Source organism: Trichechus manatus, unplaced genomic scaffold, assembly GCF_000243295.1.
Source record: "Trichechus manatus latirostris isolate Lorelei unplaced genomic scaffold, TriManLat1.0 scaffold00099, whole genome shotgun sequence".
NCBI lineage: Eukaryota > Metazoa > Chordata > Mammalia > Sirenia > Trichechidae > Trichechus > Trichechus manatus.
This window is the reverse complement of record NW_004444035.1, coordinates 8,622,441-8,630,463: the sequence shown is the minus strand read 5'-3', so window position 1 is coordinate 8,630,463 and position 8,023 is coordinate 8,622,441.

Here is an 8,023-nt window from a genome sequence, read left to right as displayed (position 1 = left end):
CTGGGTGTCATGTAGCTACCTCACAGTATCAGTTACACCTCACAATTCCAAAGTGGTCTGGCTGGCATATAAGGCTCTATACAATATAGTCCCGATTTATCTTTCTAATCCTGACTTCTATTTAGTCTAATAAGGATTCGTTACTCTGATTTGGATGCTTCACTCTCCTTCATTTTTGCCTGTGCTGCACATGTCTGTTCCCTCTCCCGGATTTCCTTTCCCATGCATCCCTACTTATCTTTATTTATTCCTGGAGACCTACCTTTCTTATGAAATCTTCTCAACGATTCTATGTCGCATTGATTTTTGCATTTTTAAGACGTATTGGTAGGGTACCATATACTAAACCAGTATTTTTGTAGCTTTGGAATTTTAGAGAGTATGTCTAATACCTATACTTATTATAGAAAAAAGATGAATTTGGAGCTGCTGTTACTGAAACATTTAATAATTTTAAACAAGAAAGTCATAAGACTCTTAGAAGTTCCTATTCTGTGTAAGAGGCCATAATTACCCCCACCTAACAATATTTAAATCCTTTCTAAGGGACTTAGTAGGAAAGAGAGTGTAGGTGCCAGCAAAAAATTCTTGACCTATAAATCAATGAATCTTGGTCATAGACATTATTAACATGAAAATTTCTGACTTAAGTCCTAAACATAATGATACAGATAGACCCATAGGGACCAACTGCGTTTTTAGGAGGGTCCCAGATGATTTTCATCCAAAAGGTCTCTTGATCGTATTTTGAAAGTTCCCACCACACTGACAGTGGCGCCATTAGACAAGCCACAGCCACAGATCCTCAGATGAAGGCAAGGGAGCTGCAGCATTCATGCAAGTGGGGTCAACAACCAGGACCTACGGCCATCTGTGATTTTAAATCCGGAGAGACCAGGCACTGTGGGATAAGAACAATATGAGAAATGAAAAAGAAAACTATAGACTAAAATACGTTTTTTCCTTTGGCTATTATGCATAATAAAATATGTAATTTTCACCATAGAGAAGGGGGTTCAGTCATTTTATCTGTATTTTGGTCAAAGAAATGCATTTATCAAATACATCTGCATGGTTTTAAAAGGTGAACATGGACTTCCATTTCCAGGTGTAGGACAGACTGGATGTCGAGAGAAACTCACACAGTAACAGCGCCCCTAAAAATGTTGAATAAAAATAAATAAATGCACAGTTGAGCAGGATAGGAATGCAAAGGAAATCACTGTAGGCCAGAAACAACTAGAAAGTACAAATTCTGAAAGGTTATCAAGCATTGAAAGGAGCCCTAGTGGCACAATCGTTAAGTGTTTGGCTACTAACCAAAAGGTTGGTGTTTTGAACCCATCCAGTGGCTCTGTGGGAGAAAGACCTGGCAATCTTCTTTTGTAAAGATTACAGCCAAGAAAAGCCTATGGGATAGTTCTACTTTGTCACACTAGGTCCCTATGAGTCAGAATTGACCCAACAGCACCCAACAACAAAAACAAAGCATTAGAAGCAGCTCTGGTCCTACGGAATATCTGTCAAATCTTGGTGGCCTGAGCTTGGGCCTCTTTGGGTTGCCCAGATGGAGCAGAGGAGAAGCAAGCCTGCAGTACAAGTAGAGTAGAAAGAACAATCAGAGACTTGCAAATAAAGTTGGAGACCCGAGAGGGAACATCATCATGTGGTTGCTTGGGGAAAATCTGCTCTACAGTGGAAGATGGTATAAGTATTTGCATGTCTGGCCTAGTTTCTCAATGAAGCAGTGAAACATAAAAATATCCCCTAAGAATTCCCAACCATATGCATATTTGGGTTTGAATTTCGTATCTCCTGTATGACCTAAAAAAACTCAAGCTAGACTGATAGCGTTTCCAAAAAAGATTGACAGCCACCTGGGTGAAGAAACTGCAAACATTATCTGGAAGAAAGCAATTTAAACACAGACACAATTAATATTCCAAGGAACAGAAGCCCACAATAATGAAAAAAAAGCAAACACAAGAGTCAGAAGAAACTACAAAAAGCAAAATCACATTCTGCAGACTTTAGCTATTGGAATGATCAAATATAGGTATATAAAATAATTATATTTGTATACGTGTAAAACATGAAAAAAACAAAACCCGTTGCCATCCAGTCCAGTCTGACTGATAGTGATCTTATAGGATAGAATGGAACTGCTCCATAGGGTTTCCATGGAGCGGCTTGTGGATTCGAACTGCCGACCTTTTGGTCAGCAGCTGAGCTCTTCACTGCTGTACCACCAGCGCTCCAAAACACAAAAAGAGGGTATCAAAAGTATGGTGAAAGAACAAAAGACTACTGGAAGTAATTAGCTAGATTTGGGAAAGAATCATAGATTTTCTAAGATTAAAATTATAGTAATAGGAATAAAAAAAAAACCAGTGGACACACTGAAGATTAGATATGGCTCAAGAGAGACTTAGTGAACTGGGAGACAGATTGAAGAAATAACACAAAATCTAATATAAAGAGACAAAGAGATGTAAAATAGGAAAGAATGTGTTAGATATATTCTGTCTTGCCACTGATATCCACATTTGTCTTTCTCCACCTTTGTCTCTGTCCTAGGATGCTGACTTGAATAAACTTTGTCCCATGCCCTCTTGACCCATGCCCTCTTGTCCCATGTCCCATTCCAGGTACAGCCAATCAGTAACAACCTTTACGGGTCTTAAGCTAGGAGCCCTGGATGTGCAATGATTAAGCTCTTTGCTGCTAACCATAAGGTCAGCAGTTCAAACCTACCAGTCACTCCATGGGAGAAAAGATCTGGTGATTGGTTCCCGTACAGATTACTGCCTTGGAAACCCTATGGGGCAGTTCTACTCTGCCCTAAACGGGCTCTATGAGTCAGAATATACTTGACGGCACACATCAACTACAGCAACATGGGTCTTAAGAGATCTGCTATTACAACACCCTTATTTTACTGATGGAGTCATTAGGTTCTGATGCAAATGGTTAAGCGCTAAGCTGCTAACTGAAAGGCTGGCAGTTTGAATCTACCCAGAGGTGCTTTGGAAGAAAGCCCTGATGATCTACTTCTGAAAAGTCACAGCCACTGAAAATCCTTTGGAGCACAATTCTACACTAAAACACACGGGGTCGCCATGAGTCGCAGTCAACAATAGTGGCTGGCGGTGGTGGTGGTAGAGGTGGTAACAGATTCACTACTTCTAGACTTGGTTGCTGCCTGCCTCGTGGTTCCCTTACATGTGCCCACCTTTTAAATAGATCTTTCACAGACTACCTGAACAGTTCTAACTTGAGTGTGGCATTTATTTCCTGTTTCCTGTTGGCATAAAGAGACACAGAGGACAGAGCAGGAGAGTCTAATATGTGTATAACCTGAATTCCACAAGGAAATGAGTGGAGAAATATAATGAAAAATATTACAATATATAAAAATACAAATACATGATGACTGATAAATTTCCAAAATGGATAAAAGAGAGTAATCCTCAGATATGGGAATCGAGAATGAATACCAACGAACATAAAGAGAAATTCAACCTATATACAACACACTGCAGAGAAAGAATCAAAGAAAACGATTTTAAAAGCTGTCAGAGTGAAAAATGGATTACACATAAATGAATAGAAGCTATACCGATGTCTTACTTTTCAAAAGCAACAGAAGAAGCCAGAAGTCTGTGGAATAATAGATTTAAAAGAGTGAGGGAAAATAACTGCCAACCTAGCATTGTAGACTTGGGAAAATTGTTTTAAGAATGAGGGAGAAATGAAGACAGTATCAGACAAATAAGACCTGAAGAAGTTTATCACCAATAGACTATTACTAAAGGAACTTCTAACGATCTATTCCAGAAAGAAAAAAAATGTTCCCTGAAAAAAGAACAAAAAGAATAACCAGCTCAGAAAATAGCAGACCTATGGGTAAGCCTAAACAAATATCGACTATCTAAATTGATACTGATACGTTTGATTTGTGGTTAAAATCTTGGAGAGCAGTGGCATAAAAGTTGGCAGGTGTACAGTTTACAGTCATTAAATAAAACTATATTTGTTGTAGGAACTACAGTTGGTGTTGAATAAAAGTTTGTGCACACAGACTAAGATTATATTTCCATAGTAGTGATTCAAGACAATTACCTGGGAGTAGTTCAGGCAAAAAATCACATGTAATTTCTGTATTCAAACAAATACCTAACAATGTGCAGAGTTCTCTCTTCCTAGCACCCCTAAAGCAAAGTGAAACCTTATTTTGACTACAAGAGACGAGATTACACTCACCTGCTGAGGGTACCTTCTCCTGATTATTTAGGAGGGGTCTAAAGAGGGGCATCTTTTCCTGGCTATACACCCCTTCTTTCCAGGGAGGCAGCTTGGAAGTGGGGAAGGGGCTCCCGTGCTGAATGGACACTATGATGATGCCTAATGGGGAAATTACGAACCAGAGCAAGGGCTCCCTCACTTCAGGATTTTCTTTAATTGAAACAGATTTCTCTTTTTATGCTTTATGCTGTTCTGTATCAGTGCAGGCTGCATCTTATGGGCAAAAAAGAAAGGTCATGGGATTTTTTCTTTGATTTCCCACTTTAGTTGTGGCCCGCCCTGGAACTCCAACGACTTCTGCTCCTTTTCAACACTGGACCATTCCAGGTAGGCAATCTGGTCTCCTTTCAGTTTGAATGCTTCCTCTGGACAGGCTCTGATTTCTTCTAGTAACTGTCTTGGCACCTGCTCAGGGACTGACTGGCTCTTTACTTACCTTGTTATTTCTTAATGTTTGATTAAGCCTCAAACTCAAAGCTCAGATTTTTACTTTCTGTCCAACAGAAATAACTGACTCTGGACTCCGTGTTTCAAGGGCAATATAAGCAGTTTAATAACTAGACAGTCTACCATCATTTCTTTCACTCAACATTTCACCATTACCCATGGGATATACAAAATAGACTGCTTCTCACATTGATTTGCTTTGCTTGGAGCAGAATCAGTCTTTGGTCTTACTTCAGAGACGAGTATGGGTCCCTATGCATCTGACTGCTTCCCTGGAAGCCTAATGGCTCCCAAGTCACCTCACGAGTCGCTTCCCAGAAACAAGGCACCACTAGGGACTAGTACAATCTTTCAGACTGCTGATACGCTGCCTATAAGCATTATGTTCTGACCTTTTAAAAATTGGCTTCTATTTTTAGAACTTGGCCTCTAAAAATAGTCATCATTCTCAAGGGAAATTCACCGTGTCTAGGGCCTGAACTTCTCTCAGAGCAGGATTTCCATCATGCAATGCAACGCAAGAATAACAATTTCCCAAATAATATCCCCAAAACAATGAAGCATTGGGGATGAACTCTCTTAATGATCCTTATTTTTGGAATTAGCAGGCTTCACAGAATCTGACGTTTCCCTTAAGAAGATATGATATGAATGAGGGCCTGAATGACCTCATGGAAGTATTTTTCTCTATTTTCTTGACAACGTTTGTTTTTAAAAAATGATTTTTTATTGTGCTAAGTATATATATAAAATGAACCACTGGCTATTTCAATGTATTTTACATGCACAATTCAGTGACATTAATTACGTTTCTTATGCTGTGTATCACCACGATAGCCCTTGGTTTGTAATCAATGAAAACCAGCTGATAGGACCCTGCTTTGTGAGGTAGCATGGGTTTCTGTATTCTTCATAAGGCTCTGAAGGAGTTCTATATTTTGTAAGCCTGAAATACCAGCCTCTTAAGGAAACAAAAATTCCTCTTTACTTGCAGATGGGAAGATTTTTATTTAAAAAGCAACTTTAACTCCAGGGTTCCCCTTGTGGTCAGCTGAGGCTGTTGCCAGACCTACATTGTAGCTCAGTGTCTTCCTCTGGCCAGTCTGGCTCTTCTGCCCCCAGCTCCTGCACTAGTGATGATTTCAAGGACATTCTCTAATAAACATCTTGCACTCTAAATTCCATCTCAGTGTCTTCCTTCCAGAAAACCCATCCTGTTAATGATGGTTTTCTTGGAATTAATATCCAAATCCTCAATTTGATGTGCATTTTGTTTTCTAAAATTGATCTGCCTGAAAATGCCTCTGTGGTTGAGATGTTGTCTTAGGCTGGATTCTCTAGAGAAGCAAAACCAGTAAAGCCTATAAATATATATACAGAAAGAGATTTATATCAAGGAAATGGCTCACATGATTGTACAGGCTGGAATGTCTCAAGTCCATGGATCAGGATAGAGGCTTCTCCCAATTCACACAGCCACAGGGGCTGGCAAACCCAAGATCAGCAGATGTGAGAGCAGGGCTCTTGCTCACAGGCTGTGAAGATCAACAAATCCTAAGATTGGCAGGCAAGACCACAAGGCTTCTCCTGATTCACGTAGGTGCAAGGGCTGGTGAACCCAAGATCGGCTGGTTGGAGAGCAGGGTTCTCACCCACAGGCTGTGAAGATCGACAAATCCCAAGATGGGCAGATAAGCTGATATCTCAAGACCCAAGAACCAAAGGTCTGATGAACAGGAGGCAGCTGCAGGACCCAGAGCAAGCAAAAAGCCAGAACATCTGCTTATACTCAGATGCAGGCCACACCTCCAAGGAAACTCCCTTTCAACTGATTGGCTACTCACAGCAAATTCCATCATGAGAGTGATCACAGATAAACACTGAGAATCATGGCCTAGCCAAGTTGACACACAATCTTAACCATCACAGATGTCCTGCCTTTCTCCTTTCTCACATTCCTCTTATCCATGTTCAATTTTACTATAGCTCATTATATCACAGTGTAAAAAAAAAAGAAAGGAAAAGAAAAGAGAAAATCCAGGGTCTGAAAAAAAGGGACAATTTGAAATATTGATACAAACACCATAATCTCATCACAGGACTTTTGTCTCATGTGCTTTACAAAATACGGTATCTCGGCCCATATTGGGACACGTTGCAGAGGCTGGCATTTGTGATAACAATATTCCCTAATGAATCATCCTCTCCTATTCTCTCAACTGCTGTCAAAGAATGCACTTGTCCTAAGGAAGAACGTTGTGAAAGCAAAGACAGCATCTCCACGAACTGTAAAGAGAGTAGCAGTTCCTGATTTTTTTCCAGGAAGCAAACTCATTGCAAATCTGCATGTAGTCTCTATTTATCTATCCTAGACCATTCAAGATTTACAAAAAGCATGATCCAAAATATTTATCTGCTATGAAGTGCTCTTTCTGCATTTTTTCTACAGACATAGGACAAAATGTTCCCAAATGTAACTTTAAGCATGTTGTTGTTGTCGTTAGGTGCCATTCAGTTGGTTCTGACTAATAGTGACCCTATGTACAACAGAAGGAAACACTGCCCAATCTTACGTCACCCTCACAATCATTGCTATGTTTAAGCCAATCGTTGTAGCCACTGTGTCAATCCATCTCCTTGAGGATCTTAGTCTTTTTTGCTGACCTTTTACTTTGCAAAGCATGATGTCCTTCTTCAGGGACTGAGCCCTCCTGATAACATGTCCAAAGTACATGAGACACAGTCTCACCATCCTTACTTCTAAGGAGCATTCTGGCTGTACTTCTTCTATTATGAATTTGTTCCTGCATCTGGCATTCCACGGTATATTCAATATTCTTCGCCAACACCATAATTCAAAGGCATCAACTCTTCCTCAGTCTTCCTTATTCATTATCCAGCTTTCCCATGCATATGACATGACTGAAAATACCATGGCTGAGATCAGGCCCACCTTAAGTCTTCAAAGTGACATCTTTGCTTTTGAACACCTTAAAGAGGTCTCTTGCAGCAGATTTGCTCAATGCTATACGTTGTTTGATTTCTTGACTGCAGCTTCCACGGGTGTTGATTGTGGATCCAAGTAAAATGAAACCCTTGACAACTTCAATCTTTTCTCTGTTTATCATGATGGTGCTTACTGGTCCAGTTGTGAGGATTTTTGTTTTATTTTGGGGTGTAATCCATACTGAAGGCTGTGGTCTTTGATCTTCATCAGTAAGTGCTTCAAGTCCTCTTCACTTTCAGCAAGCAAGGTTGTATCATCTGCATA